Source organism: Pristis pectinata, chromosome 4, assembly GCF_009764475.1.
Source record: "Pristis pectinata isolate sPriPec2 chromosome 4, sPriPec2.1.pri, whole genome shotgun sequence".
NCBI classification, from domain to species: domain Eukaryota; kingdom Metazoa; phylum Chordata; class Chondrichthyes; order Rhinopristiformes; family Pristidae; genus Pristis; species Pristis pectinata.
Window position 1 is genome coordinate 13,224,382 of NC_067408.1, and position 16,327 is coordinate 13,240,708.

The following is a 16,327-nucleotide window of genomic DNA, read 5'->3' on the forward strand; positions in this document are numbered from 1 at the left end:
CTGGGCAGAGCAGTTGCCATACCAAGCCGTGATGCATCCAGATAGGATGCTTTCTATGGTGCATTGGTAAAAGTTGGTGAGTGTCAAGGGGGACATGCCAAATTTCTTTAGCCTCCTGAGGAAGTAGAGGTGCTGGTGAGCTTTCTTGGCCATGGCATCTATGTGGTTGGACCAGGACAGGCTATTAGTGATGTTCACTCCTAGGAACTTGAAGCTCTCAACCCGCTCGACCTCAGCACCATTGATGTAGACAGGTGCACGCGCACCTGATTCTGATTCAATATTGACATGTGACACATACAGGTCCTCGAATGCCCAACTTATGTACAGTCGGTATTTATAAATGAGCATTTGGGAAACTAACAGGATGGATTTGCCAGCTGCTGCTGGGCTGCAAACATCCACTGCCGTCTGGGAATTCAGTTTGCAGCTGCATTTCTGACTTGCGAAATGTTCGGATTAAGAACAGTTCACAGGAAGGGAACTCCACTGTAACCTGGGAGGATCTATTATCAAGAAGTAGAGGAAATGGAACAAATTGTCAATTATCATCAATAACCACAAAACTGATTCAGTTTGTGAGATACTCATTGTTTTTAGATGCACTAAAACTTTTGCCAATTTGTCAGTCTTGGGTCAGAATTTGTTTAAATTTTGGCTCAAGTCCAGTTTTCAAAATGTTTCTGTACCATGTATTCTTGATAAGATCACTTATATTCAACCATACTGTCTTCGATTGTTTTTAATTAAGCCACTAATTAGGCATTGACTGCTTGAGTTCTGATCTTGCCCTTGACTGCCTTGATTCTTGCCCTTGACTGCCAAACAAATGCTTAGACACAAAAGGGCTCCTAACCAATCTCGTGATTTATTTTTAAAAAGAAAGGTGATCATTAAAGTTATGTTCTGGTTTACCAACTGTCTGAGGCTGAACCAAACTGTTGATGTGGACTCTGACCTCACGATCTTGTTGTGACCTTGCACCTTATTGCACTGCACTTTCTCTGTAGCTGTGATACTTTACTCTGTACTGTTATTGTTTTTACCTGTACTACATCAATGCATTCTGTACTACCTCAATGTAACTGCACTGTGTAATGAATTGACCTGTATGATCGGTATGCAAGACAAGTTTTTCACTGTACCTCTGTACAAGTGACAATAATAAACCAATATCAATACCAACACCAATACGAAGACCTTGAAGTGGGCCTTCGTAACATCATGAGGATTACCTTTTTATGCACACAATGCTACAAAAGTCAGCCCACCCGTTAATCTGCAGTTAGAACCTTATGCATGATTTGTTATCGCAGAATCGACCGTGGCCAGGAGTACCCAATAGAGTTTCCTATTTTTAATTGTTCTTGTGTTTAAGATCATCCAAACTCTGCTGCCTGTACCCAATTTGTTGCAGGTCCCCTTCAAACATCATGACAGCATTTGCTGTCTTGTATTGGCTCCTGACTGAGCCTCATCTCAGTTTAAACATGTTCAACCTCTGTTTCAAATCCCATTGTTTCAGCCCTCCCTTTTTATCAATAGCTTCCTTGACTCCTACAACCCTTTGAGATATGCTCAGTTTTTCAGTGCTGGGCTTCTGTCTACCCTCACTTTTAACTGGCTACTGTCCCTTTAGCAACCAAACTCTGCAATGCTCTGCCTTTCACCTCTTTCATTCTCTGTCTGCCTTTAAAATACTTAAGCCTTCCCTTGTGATTAAGCTTTGAATAAATCTCTTTGTGATTGATGATTGATGATTTTCCCGTGAAACACCTTGGAATGTTTTGAAATGCAAAAGGTGAAATACAAATGCAATTTGCTGTTTTTGCAGTATGTGCCCAGTCTTAGGATCAAATAGTTTCAAACAGAGTATGGCATAATTAGAATGAAAATCAAAAAACTGCAGATGCTGGAATTCAGAAATAAATAGACAGAAGATGCTGGAAACAATGAAAAGATCAAGCAGCATCTATGGAGAGAAAAACAGATTTAAGGTTTCAGGTTGAAGTCCCTTCATCAGAAATGGGAAAGAGAGATTAAATAGCTACTTTAAATTGCAGAAGTGAACAAGAGGGATTATATAGGGCAAAAGGAATATCTGTGATAGAATGAGGCCAGTCTTGTCCTGGGGATGAGTTGCAGAGGTTGTCCAGTGAAATAGATTAATGAGGGAGCTAGGGCTTTTCTCTTTGGAGAGGAGGAGGATGAGAGGTGACTTGATAGAGGTGTACAAGATGATAAGAGGCATAGATTGAGTGGACAGTCAGAGACATTTTCCCAGGGCAACAATGGCTAACACAAGGGGACATAATTTTAAAGTGATTGGAGGAAGGTATAAGGGGGACGTCAGGGGTAGGTTTTTTACACAGAGAGTGGTGGGTGTGTGGAACGCACTGCCGGCAGAGGTTGTGGGGGCAGATACATTAGGGACATTTAAGAGACTCTTAGATAGACACATGAATGATAGAAAAATAGGGGGCTATGTGGGAGGGAAGGGTTAGATAGATCTTAGAGCAGGATAAAATGTCGGCACAACATTGTGGGCTGAAGGGTCTGTACTGTGCTGTAGTGTTCTATGTTCTATGAGGGCAGTTAGAGAGTGAAAATACAAACAAAGAAGGTAATAGCAGGGCAGTGGAACATGCCTGGAAAAGAGAGATAAACTGAGTCAAAATCACAGGTGGATGACTTGAAGCATAAATGACCTGTTCTGATACAGACAGAGAAAGCAATTGGTATTAGTTTATTATTGTCACTTGTACCAAGTAACAGTGAAAAACTTGTCTTCCTTACCGATCGTACAGGTCAATTCATTACACAGTGCAGTTACATTGAGTCAGTACAGAGTGCATTGAGGTAGTACAGGTAAAAACAATAACATTACAGAGTAAAGTGTCACAGCTACAGAGAAAGTGCAGTGCAATAAGGTGCAAGGTCACACAAGGTAGATTGTGAGGTCAGAGTCCATCTCATCGTATAAGGGAACCGTTCAATAGTCTTATCACGGTGGGGTAGAAGCTGTCCTTGAGCCTGGTGGTATGTGCCCTCAGGCTCCTGTGTCTTCTGCCTGATGGGAGAGGAGAGAAGAGAGAATGACCCGGTTGGCTGGGGTCTTTGGTTATGCTGGCTGCTTCAGCAAGGCAGCGAGAGGTAAAGACAGAGTCCATGGGGGGGAGGCTGGTTTCCGTAACACACTGGGCTGTGTCCACAACTCTCTGCAGTTTCTTGCAGTCCTGAGCAGAGCAGTTGCCATACCAAGCCGTGATGCATCCAGATAGGACGCTTTCTATGGTGCATCAATAAAAGTTGATGAGTGTCAAAGGGGACATACCGAATTTCTTTAGCCACCTGAGGAAGTAGAGGCGCTGGTGAGCTTTCTTGGCCGTGGCATCAAGTTACCTTTGGAGAAGTTGGAGAATTCAGTGTTGAGTCCAGAAGGCTTCAACATGCCCAGATAAGATAAGATGTTTATTTATTAGTCACATGTACATTGAAACAGACAGTGAAAACTGTCTTTTTGTGTTACTGAGCATGTGCTGGGGGCAGCCCGCAAGCGTCGCCACTCTTCCGGCGCCAACATAGCATGCCCACAACTCCTAACCTATCCATCTTTGGAATGTGGGAGGAAACCCACACAGACACAGGGAGAACATACAAACTCCTTACAGACAGCAGCAGGAATTGAACCCGGGTTGGTGGCACTGTCATTGCATTAAGCTAACCACTACACTACCGTGCCACCTTATGGAAGATGAGGTGTTGTTCCTCATACTGGCATTGGGCCTTTTTGTAATTGTGTAGGCAGTTATGTTAAAGTGGGAATGGGATGGACAATTAACATGGCTGGCAAACAGAGGCTCAGGGTGACTTCTGCAGAATGAATGCATGTGCTCCACAAAGGGATACCCAATCTGTGTTTTGCTTCTTTAATATAGGAGAGACCACAGCATAATTAGATTTTAGCATTGCCTAATCAATGCAGCTTGACACCCCAAATCTTAGATCGCTGGCTGCATGCATTTAGACATTTTCAATTTCTCCAGATGGTCACTCAGTTTGGTATGGTAGCTTGTACCCATGAGAAACCATCCTTAGCTTACAAGATCCACAGAAGTTTCGCCAACTTATGTGAAACAGTTTAACTAGGCAATGCCCAACTGGAGATTGTGAGATCCTAATATCTACAAATAATTGCCCTGTTCCCTCACAACGCAGAAATGATAATACTTCAGAAATACAGGAACTCTAAAGTGATTATTGACACCCTGAGGATATGAAAACAATGACATAATAGATCTTCCTTTCTTTTGTCGATGGTTCCAGTTGGTTCTGATTAGCTTGTGTAATCTTCAGCCATTTCTGTTTTATGGTAGAAGCTGGAGAATTTCTGTATTATTATTGGTCTGCTGAGATAATAATTTATGAATGGTTGAAATTATTCCTTTTAGGAAGAGGAAGTGAATTACTTGTTCTTTGATAATGAGTCAGATTTTAGTTCTACAAAAAGGATGCAAGGCTAAATTATGTTTGAAAATATACTAACAATGAGTTGGATTATACTCCTCTTCAGCTGGCACTTCAGGTAGAAAGGCTGACTAATAACGTTGTTCTAGACAGCACACTCCTGAATTCATTGCTTGGGAATTGAGGTGCGGAAGTGCAGGACATCCTGGAGATCAGATGCCAAAGCGTCTGATCTCCCACCCCATCACTGTACATAGCACTGATTCCCGGGGCAGATTTCAGTCAGAAACCCATCACATCTGGTAGCTGAACTTCATGCTCATCAAGGCTGGCGTATCTGGCACAGCCCCATTCAAATGAATGGGGCTGTAAACCTGGAGGGAAGTGCAAGTGAGGGCAAGTAGTTATCTTTTCCTTTAATTAATATAATTTTAAAAATATGTATTAATTATGTTTTTAAATACATTATTTTGATATCTTTTCTGTTAGTTAAATGTAGAGTACGACAGCCTAGAAACAGGCCCTTCGGCCCATCTAGTCCATGCCGACCTGATCTTCTGCCTAGTCCCATCTATCTGCACCCAGACCATATCCCTCCAAACCCCTCCCATCCATGTACCTATCCAAACTTCTCTTAAATGTTACAATTGAACCCACATCTACCACTTCCATTGGCAGCTCGTTCCACACTTGCACCTCCCTCTGAGTGAAGAAGTTCCCCCTCAGATTCCCCTTAATTATTTCACCTTTCACCTTAAGCCTATGACCTCTAGTTCTAGTCTCACCCAATCTGAAGGGGAAAAGCCTGTATGCATTCACCCTATCTATACCCCTCATAATTTTGTATACCTCTGTAAGATCTCCCCTCATACTCCTGCAGTCCAGGGAATAAAGTCCTAACCTATTCAACCTTTCCCTATAACTCAGGTCCTCAAGTCCCGGAAACATCCTTGTAAATTTTATCTACATCCTTTCAAGCTTATTGATATCTTTTCTGTAGGTAGGTGATCAGAACTGCACACAATACTCTAAGTTTGGCCTCACCAACATATTGTACAGCATCAACATAACATCCCAACTCCTGTACTCAATGCCCTGATTTATGAAGGCCATCGTGACAGAAGCTCTCTTTATGACCCTATCTACCTGCGATGTCACTTTCAGGGAACTATGGATCTGGGTTCCCAGGTCCCTTTGTTCTACCACACACCTCAGTCCCCTACCATTCACCGTGGGTTGCCTGCATTAAATTCCATCTGCCATTTTTCTCCACTGCCAGGAGAATTCCAAGCGCAAACAGGAGGAATAGCACCTCGTTTTCCATCTTGGAACCTTGCAGCCTAACGTCATGGACATTGAATTCTCCCACTTTAAGTAATCCCCACCCCACTTCCCCACAATCCCACCCCCCCCCCCCCACCACCATGCTTCTTCTCCTCTTCGCTTTCCAAGCCTCTTTTTTCAACCTTTTTTTTCCTCTCCCTCCTTACCTTTGACCCATCCTCCAGTGGATCTGCTCTCCCCTCCTCCCCCACACCTGCCTATCACTGTCTCTTACCTGCATTTACCTATCACTACCTTGTGCCCACCCCACCTCCCCTCTTTTGTCCACCTATCACTGCTCTGCTTCCCCCCCCCCTATATATTGAGCTTCCCCTTTTCCTGTCTTTAGCCCTGAAGAAGAGTCCTGACCCGAAACATTGACCGCCTGCTTTTCTCCACAGATGCTGCCTGACCTGCTGGCTTTGTGTTTTTCGTCTAGATTCCAGCATCTGCAGTGTTTTGTTTCTTGAGTTCTTCCAACAGTTTATCTTTAGCTCCAGCCTCAGGAATTAATCAGGGTGAGGGGTGGATTTGGTGTTTGAGGAACTGTGTGTGTAGCAGAATACTTTAGCCTTCCCTTTATGTACTTGCAAATTCTGCATAAAAGCACATTGACATTCTTGAGACAGTGAGAGAGAATTTAAGATAGAAAAGAGAGAAACAGAAGTTTAAATCTGCCGAAAATTTTAATGTCCTGAGGAAAATTGTTTCTAATTGACTTCGGGAGTCATTTTTTGGAAGCCAGTTCCAACTGAGATTTGCCCAGAAGAAAGCACCCACAATCAGACAGCCATTTTTCATATGCTCAGTCATAGAGTATTAAAAGCCAGAAGAACATAAGAAGAATTGGAACAGGTGTAAACTATATGACCCATCCAATCTCTTTTGCAATTCAACAAGATCATGTTTAAGCTATTCCATCAACCTCATTTTATTGCCTCATCTCCAGATCCTTTGACACAGTGCCTAAAAATCTGTTGATCACAGACTTGATCATCACTTGATTATCAACTGAGCATCTGTATCTCTCTGGAACAGAGAATTACAAACATTCATCCCACCTCTAAGTAATGAAATTTCTTCTCACCTCAGTCTTAAATGGACACCCTTTCATTCTGAGACCATAACCCAGAGCTCTTGATTGTCCAACCAGGGGAAACAGACATTGAGCATCTTCAATGTCAATTCTCCAATAATTTTATATGTTTCAATATAATGATCTCTTAATCTTCTAAACTTGAGGAAGCATATACCTCTTCTTACAGATCAACTCAGGAATCAGTCTAATAAACATGTGTTGCTCCCCTTGTTAGGCAGGTAAGTATACTTTAAAAGGACCTATAAGCTTGTTGCAAGGGATGCCAAGCATTTCCACTGTAGGCCCACAACAGCAAACATCAGTAGCACCTGAGGTCCATGCCATTCCCATTAATTTCTCTGATACATTTCTTCAGTAAGTTTATATTTGTTTCATATTCTCAATAGTTCCTTAATTCCCATTATTTTTAGTCTGTTCTCTGTGTCTTTTGCTGTGAAGGTAATCGCAGGGCTTTTCTCTTTGGAGAGAAGGAGGATGAGAGGTGACTTGATAGAGGTGTACAAGATGATAAAAGGCATAGATCAAGTGGACAGTCAGAGACTTTTTCCCAGGGTGACAATGGCTAACACAAGGGGACATAATTTTAAGGTGATTGGAGGAAGGTATAAGGGGGATATCAGGAGTAGGTTTTTTACACAGAGAGTGGTGGGTGCATGGAAAACACTGCCTGCAGAGGTTGTGGGGGCAGATACATTAGGGACATTTAAGAGACTCTTAGATAGACACATGAATGATAGAGAATGGGGGGTCTATGTGAGGGAAGGGTTAGATAGATCTTAGAGCAGGATAAAATGTCAGCACAACATTGTGGGCCGAAGGGCCTGTACTGCAGTATAGTGTTCTATTTTCTATAAAGTACTTGTTTAGTATCTCAGCCAGTGTTTCAATTAGAGAATGAGGGCATCCCATTATATTTTTTCTTTCTTATCATCTAAGAACCCATGTTTAGTTTTGTTGAATTCAGCTCATCTTTTTTTTATAACGTAAAATCCTTTCAATGTCTTTCCTTGTTTTTTTTGCTTGTTCATGTTCATTTTCTATGCCATCACACTTTATCAATGCATTGATTATCCTTCACGAATGTTTAAAATAACCTCATTCTAAGGTTGCTTTTGCTTTTGGCAAAATAGTAAACTTTTTTTGGTTTATCAACCAGTTCCTTCATTGTCACTCTCAAAGTTAACCTTGAATTTTACCACATTAATATTGTTCTTCTTTGTCATATAAAACAGACTTGAAAGCTGGTGTGGCCTGCTCTTGCTCATTTTTATGCAAGATTAATTTTTTGGGTATTCAATTCAGAGAATGATTTGTATTTAAAAACTAAGTAGAAATGTTGATGGTACAGAATGCATGGGTTGAGGAAGACTATAAAACATAATCTTCTGAAATGCTGGAGAAAATCTAAGCCCCTCTACTGCTGGTGACCTTATGACAGGAGTATGGCACTGAAAGATCAAAAGAGATTGAACTGGTAGTCGTCAGTATTATAAGACTGATAAATAATCCTGAATCATCATCCAACAATGGATCTAAAATGGTAAATTTCTTGCATCACATTTTTGAGCATTTCACACTTATAAAAGAAAAGAAAAATCAGGGACTTCAGGTGACTTGCATAAAGTCTGTAATTTTCATTCCACTGTCTCTGTAGATGCTCTGTCTCTGTCCTCACATGCTGATACACTGAGGAGCTTGGATTTGCCTCTCCCGCAGCTCTGATTGCTCTATCTACCTCGGGCAAAATCTGGGTCTATGTCCGGACTTATCTGATTTCCTTTATCCCCTCTGTAAAGGCAAAGTGTGGAAAGAAAGGCCTTTCCTACTGTAAATCCAAGTGTATGATACTCTAAGATAAGATAAAATAAGATAAGATATCTTTATTAGTCACATGTACATCAAAACACACAGTGAAATGCATCTTTTGCGTCGAGTGTTTTGGGGGCAGCCTGCAAGTGTCGCCACGCTTCTGGCGTCAATATAGCATGTCCACAACTTTCTAACCTCTACATCTTTGGAATGTGGGAGGAAAACAGAGCACCCAGAGGAAACCCACGCAGACACGGGGAAAACATACAAACTCCTTACAGATAGTGGCAGGAATTGAACCCGGGTCACTGGCACTGTAATAGCTTTACACTAACCGCTACATTACCGTGCCTGCCCTACCCTGGTGCACTGCTGAGTTTTCCAGCAGGAACCCCTTGCACAGAACGTTTACCACTCCACCATGCATTGACAATGTAACACATCTTTCCTGGATTTCTTGGCATCTGTTTTTTAGTCAGTTCTTGGATGTGAACCAAATCTAATCTACTCTCATATCTAAGGAGGGTGTCCTTTCCTTCAGCCAGAGACCTGATAACTATAAACTTCGCAATTACATGCATACATTTTCTTAGAAAATAGAAAGTAGGTAAAAATAATTTATTCAGATATAAATATGGACAACAGTAACATCAATTCCTATACACAATATAAAAAATATTTTCACATTATCATTTAAAACATAAACCACTGGAGTAACTCCTTACAACAAGAGTGACATAATAAATAAATAAATACTATATCATTTTTAATTATTGCATTCCTTTGAAACAAGATCCTAAATTATTCAATAAATCTCATTCATTAATTTGGAAATATCATACGCATTTATATTGATTCCAATCAAATCACTGATTAATTAACGTTGGCAGCTTTTCCCTTTCAAGGATTGTCAGTCTGACCAAAGTCCAATGTTATTTTGGGCTTAAGTGCCTTCTGCCCCGGCTGTTTCTGTTAATGACTTGTAAAAGGTTAGTGAACCTTGTCAGGAATTCTCTTGACCTCACTTTCACCAGTTGAGGCTGCTGGCAGTCTATCCTCCTTGACTAAAATGTATTAAAATGTATTGTTAGTGAAAAGAAAATTCAAAACGGTGTTTCTGAAAGCAGATACTCTGAAGAAACATGTAACATACCGAGTTTCCCTTTTCTATTTCTAAGTTTGACAGGATACGTTCCATAACAAGGCCGAGTTCACTGTGACTGTCACTGGACGTGTTGACTTTCTTCAATCCTTCATGAAACTTGCCAAGAACTTGATTACTACATCCAATATCCTATTGGGAAAAATAACAGTGAATTGGTTTTAACACACTGATTATTTACCTTTGTCAACCAGATTTCCGCTGTAAGTCATCTGTTTGTGATATTGGCTTAATTATTCTCTCTCCATTAGCACAGTCTGACAAAGTAGGCACAACCCTGCATTTTGCAATATTTAACATTTCTTTGTATTATCCCCCTCCAACTGCCCCCTTACTTTGTTGACCAGAGGACTTCTGCAGATCACCATGGCGATCCTGGTCTCATCACAGATATTCCCTTTGTCTCACCCATCCCACCACTTTCTATACAACTTTAAACTTACTTCTCTTTCTCTCTTTCTGATGAAGAGCCTTTGACCCGAAACGTTAACTCTGTCCCTCTTTCCACAGATGCTGCCTGACCAGTGGAGTGCTTCCAGAATTTTCTACTTTTCAGCTTTCCAGCATCTTCAGAATTTTGTTTTATTTCCATCTTTTGCTTTGTGTTTGTTTTCTAATCATGCTTTCTGGATGTTTTTCTATGTGAATGGTGCTATAAAATGTAGATTAATTTTAATGGAATCCAGCATATACAGTGGTGTAGTAGTTGTGATATTGAAAGACCATCTCAGAATCATCACTTTTAAAATCAGAACAGATTAAGTGTAAGATTAGAGACTTAGAGACTGGATAAAACCTCCATTCTATATTAAATGGAGAACTTTTAATACACTGTGAATCAAACATTACAGGAAGGATGTGCAGACATTGGAGATGGTCTCAAAAAGATTTATCAGAATGGTTTCTGGGATGAGAGATGAAAGTTATTAAAGAAGATCAGAGAGGCTGCGACTGTTTTCATTAGAAGGCTGACAGCAGACCTGATAGAAATATATGAAAGGAGGAGGGGTCTTGCCAGAGTAGATAGTGGGAGGCTTTTCCCTTTGGTGGAGGGCTCAAGGACAAGAACTCACATGTATAAAACAAAGGGGAAGAGATTTAAGAGGGCAACGTATGGTTGGAATCTGGAATGCACTACCTGCAGATGTGTGGAGCCAGGTTTTATTGAGGTCTTCACAAAGGCACTAGATAAGTATATCGTGGACAAAAAGATAAAGGCCACAAAGAAAGGGCTGCTGGAGGAGTTGGGGTGGAACTAGAGACTGGCAGAGAGCGGACTGGACATGATGAGATGAATGGCCTCCTTCTGTGCTGGAACCAGTCAATAATTCTATCATTCCATGATAGAGCAAGGAAGGCAACAGGCCAATTTTGGAAGCTCCATCTCCCTGAAAATGCTTTGCCCTCTCTTTCCTCGTGGCCTGAACCTTTTTCCTTATTAGGCTTTATTCCAATTTGCTTCCGTAACTTATTATTGAATCTACTTCCATCACCCTTTCAGACAGAGAACTCCAATTAACAATAGCAACATTTTTTCTCTCACTCCACCTTTTTTTTCAATTATTTTAAGTCTCTGCTTCTAATTACTGAGGCTCCTGACTAAGTTGTCATTTAGTGGCTGAGGTATGTGCTTGATATTGGAGTGGCTAAAAATGAAGGCCCAGTACCCTTTTCTTAAATTATAGTCCTCAGTGCAAAGAAATCCTTGCAAAGTTAGAAAACTTGATTCCTTACCTGGTTAATCCTTGGTGTGTCCATATTTCTTGGTAAGGCCTAAAAGGAATGAGACTTATTTATATTTATGTCTTACAAAGGAGACTGAAAATATAATAAATGCAGCAGAAGTTTAGGCACCTCTTAATCTTCATGAAGCATTAGGTATCATAGGAGAAGGTGGGTCAGACCTCCAAGGCACTGTGACCATGTGGTCAGCTGCAGTTTTTCAGCTAAGGGTGGAGTTCCTAATCACAGCTGTCAATATGTGGGGAGGTACAGAGTGAAAGCCAGACACTCCCTCTTAGGAAAGGAGGCAAAAACCAGAATACCAACTCACTAAGTCTGCTTTTGCAAAAACTCTAATGTTGGCATGGGAGTGGAACCCCAGGTAGAGACTGCAGGCTGTATCTTCAACCTGATCTCCTGACTAAAGATTTACTCTCACCAGTGACAAACTCAGGGTGGAAGCAATTACATAAACTGCTATAAATATACTTATCACAATATCTGGATAATTTTCCAGCTTTTAAACAAAAAAAAACAGTCAGTAGGAACTGAACTTACCTTTAAAATCTTATCTTCGTTGGCTCTAATGTCCTGTAAAATTTCTGTAATCCTTGAAGAAGCATTGCCACCATCGTTACAATAACCAAACAAAAGCAGTACGTATAGACAGATCATCTTGCCACAATGTTCAAAAGATGCTGGATAAGTACTTGTTTTACACAGCTGTTATGGTTCATATACACATTTGTAATTCAATTTATATACAAAATCCAGGAATAGTACTATTGCCTTGCTGTGGATGCAGTGGGTGGAGAATGTCACTTGCGGTTATAAAGTGTTTTCATTTCTCATAGCCATTGCAACCCTGTTTGCGTGCTCTGTTTCCGCTGAGAAAAAAATGCTTACTCTGGGGAACACAGGACTTTCTGATACAGAGTAGTTCCTAATTTTGTTGACTCTAAAGTTCCTGCTCTCACGGCATTACCAAGGTTACCACTGGCATTGGTATCTGTTGTGATTTATCTCCCATGCATATTTCCATGAGCTCTCTGCTGCACCCTGCTGCTTCTCGGCCCATCTCAGTGCACACACCAATTTCTCTGATGCATTCTGTATAGAGGTGATGTTTGTTTAAGCAAGGTGCCTCTCATTGGGAAATAAAAATCACTGATGTTATAAGGGATCATTGACTGAAGTGTTACATTCAGTGCAGGCAGATATGAGGGTGGTTTACACAATTTCACCTCTCCTTTCTGATTATTGGTTTGCAAATTTGCTGTTGATTGTACTGTGGAGAGGTTCACTTTGGCTGGATTCATGGCTTTGATTTAGCAGTCTCCATTTGAATACCACCTCTCTGCCAGGATGTTGCATATTGACCATACAGACAATGCCTCCCTCCTCCAGATGTTGGTGTTCTTCCAGAATGTTCCCCTGGTAGCCTTCCTCTTAGTCCTGCTGCTCTGCAGCCTGCACCTGCTCTCCCTCAGTCTCCAGAACTGCACACTGTTCTTCTTCTAACACTGCGAAATGCCTTTGGATTGCAAGAATGTAAAGCCTGCAGTACACAATGAAGTCTCTGCACCTGGCTGCAGTATACCACAGGTTGTCCCAGTCTGACACAGGTAGCAGTATCTCATTTTCTAAAGGAAAATGGCATTTCCCACACCAATCTGATTCAGCAGCAGTGGTAGGCATGTGAATTAATGAGGAGCCAGCAGCATGGATGGTTGTCTTTGTTCTCCAGGATCTAGTCCTCCAATGCTGAGCAGAGAAAATGTCTGGCAGTGTGTTCTCCCTGAGGATGAAGACATCATGCTTCCAGAACCAAGGCTTTTATCATCATGATGATCCAGACCCACCTGCACATTTAGGAATTGGAAAGCCTTTCTGTTAAGGAAAAGCTCTGAATCTCTAAGGGGAGAACTTAGCATTGTCATTCGTGGGAAACCAGCAATGCTGGCAAACGTCAGTGCACAACATCTCACCTGCTCCTCTCCAAATCAAAGCTCGTTGTGTAGGATATGAGTGAAATGTGGGCAAGTGGGACTAACTTAGATGGGCATCTTGTTCGGCATGGATGAATTGGGCCAGAGGGCCTGTTTTCGTGCTGTATGACTTTATGACTGATGATATCATATCTTTACTAATATAGTGACCAAATGGCCTCTCTGATGCTATTGTGTACAGCATAATGAGGGGACTGGTAGCCTTCCTCTGGGTTGTCTCGACCTGAAATGTCAACTGTCCATCTCCCTCCGTAGATGCTGCCTGACCTGCTGAGTTCCTTCAGCTTTTTGTGTGTTGCTCCAGATTCCAGCATCTGCAGTCTCTTGTGTCTCCAGTGAGCAGACTGAGGGCTGGGCAACTCACAAGGCCTCAAGGAGTCCACTAATGTAGCACAGTGGAAGCCACAGTACAGGCAGCTGAGTGGATTGCTGGCTTAGGTTCATGTCAGCTGTGGACGCCACAACTTCTGGAGAGAAAAGCACCTAAGTCCCAGAGTTAGCACTGATGCCATGGCAGAAGATAGAACATAGAACAGTACAGCATAGTATGGGCCCTTCAGTCCGCGATGTTGTGCTGACCTATATAAACACTTACTCCTTGATCAATCTAACCCTTTCCTCCTACCAGCCCACAATCCACCATTTTTCTTACATCCATGTGCCTATCTAAGACTCTTTTAAATCCACCTATTGTATCTGTGTCCTCTGCTGAGCTTTCAGCCATTGGAAACAGTACCTTCTTTTTCACTTATGTATAGAGATGCAAGTAGTTAAACATCTCATGGAGAAAGATGATCTGTGAATACCTGGTAACATGAATGAATAATTGCAACTTGTGAATAAGAAATAATTTTCACTTATGTAGTGCTTTTCACATCATCAGAACACCATGAAATAATCCAAGCCAATAATTCAGTTTTGAAGTGCAAATACTGTTCTTTCGGGAAACTGGACCAAGCAAATTCCAAAAAGGAGCAATGAGATAAATGGCTGGTTAATCAATTTTCATTGTGTTGGTTGAGGAAGAATGGTCTCTGGAAAGCAATCTCTCGTTTCAATGTTGCCCTGAAAACTGTCATGAAAACAGAACCTCAGATGAATGCCTTATCCAAAAAAACAGCATAGCTGATGATATACTACAGGAGAGTTTGAGAAAACATTGTCCAAATCGACAGACAAGAGTCACCAAATGACTCTCAAGGTGCTAACCAACTTCCTGCTTTCCTTTTTTGAAGATATGAGCAATGCTGCCAGTGATGTCATTTATTGTCCATACTTAGCTACTGTTGGGATGCGGAGGTGCATTTGTACCACTGAGACCTTCTGGGGTGATGATGTCAGGCTGGGATTTCCATCGTAATCATAAAATTTTTTGGATGGAAATGGAAGGGTCCCAAGAATGGAAAATGTTAGCAAAGCATCATACCACAGGCAAACGTTTCATTTTGAAATGTCTACCGCAGCTTCACCTTTTAACATTCAACAAGGTGTATGTGCGATACGTTTGTTAGTCGATGTGACTTTAGCTTTTTATCATGAATGTAATTGAATTGAAAAAAATTGAGGTGAGGAGGCTCTAAATAAACTAATTCTGAATCTGTGACTTGATTGGTCAAAGTTAGTCCATGACATTACAGCACACAGGTAAGATTTTTTAACAAGATATCTTTAATAAATAAGTGATTGTATAAAGTATGTAACAAATATTATAATCCATAAATGAAACAATATCTCTCCCAATTCTTAAAATGAACAAAGCAAAATTGATATTAAATCTCATCCAGTGATTCTCCAATGCAATACAGTTTTTGGTGGTAGTTACATTCATTTGATGATGGGAATTATGAATAATTGTGGCTGTCTATTTTCAGAAGCAGTTTGTCTTCAGTGTGATGTTCCAGTGACAGAAGATATCTTTCTCGGAACCTTTTTCAGAAAGGTACTAAACTTTTCCATGAATTGAAGTTTGTCCACGTGTTCAGTTTCTTTGCATTTAGAGTCTTCCCTCTATAGAAGAGACATCAGTCAAGAGATAATTGTCCAGACACTGAATTGCATAACCAATATTTTACTTAGCATTTTGCAATCTAAAATCAAATCAACCCACCCAGAGTAAATTGTGTTAGCAAACATTTCCAGAATTGGAATGGCCATTATCCAGTGGGGATCCATGGAAACTTTCATGTATTCCCAGTGTCATACACACGAATAATGTCAGTCATCAAGCAATACACATCTGAAGCCTTCACAAAATAAACTGGAACTCCCAGGTCCAGAAAATGACTGCTATTAAGCAGCCACAAAAATACAAGGAACATAACTCATTAAGTTCTAGTTTAGACCCATATTAAAGTTCTCTCTAACAACCCCAAAGCATATTGGAGACTATTCACATCTCCAGTGTTCACACTGAAACTTCTTCTGTAGCTTGGTGAAGCATTGTGCCCAGAAAGGACCACTCTCACTTAGGTGACCTTCTTCCTAGTCCTGGTGGTTTTTGCCTCACTGGAGAATATGAAACAATAACTTTATTTTAATTATGTTTGATCTTTGAGTGGGAAATTGTGGTGGGAGTGGGACAGCGTCTTGCGGGACAAGAATGCGTATGGAGTGTTGGCCTTCATTAGTTGGAGTATTGAGTTCAAGAGCTGCGAGGTGATGTTGCAGCTCTATAGAATGCTGGTCAGACCACACTTGGAGTATTGTGTTCAGTTCTGGTCACCTCATTATAGAAAG

At 41.0% G+C, this 16,327-nt stretch overlaps 1 long non-coding RNA gene across 2 annotated transcripts in view; it reads left to right on the plus strand.

The window, feature by feature from the left end:
* LOC127569424 (uncharacterized) overlaps positions 1–16,327 on the plus strand; it is a 43,401-nt gene that overhangs the window by 18,431 nt on the left and 8,643 nt on the right. For both annotated transcript variants that reach the window (XR_007956199.1, XR_007956198.1), the window contains exon 2: positions 15,463–15,530. This is a non-coding gene — a long non-coding RNA (uncharacterized LOC127569424). The remainder of the gene's footprint in view (positions 1–15,462; positions 15,531–16,327) is intronic.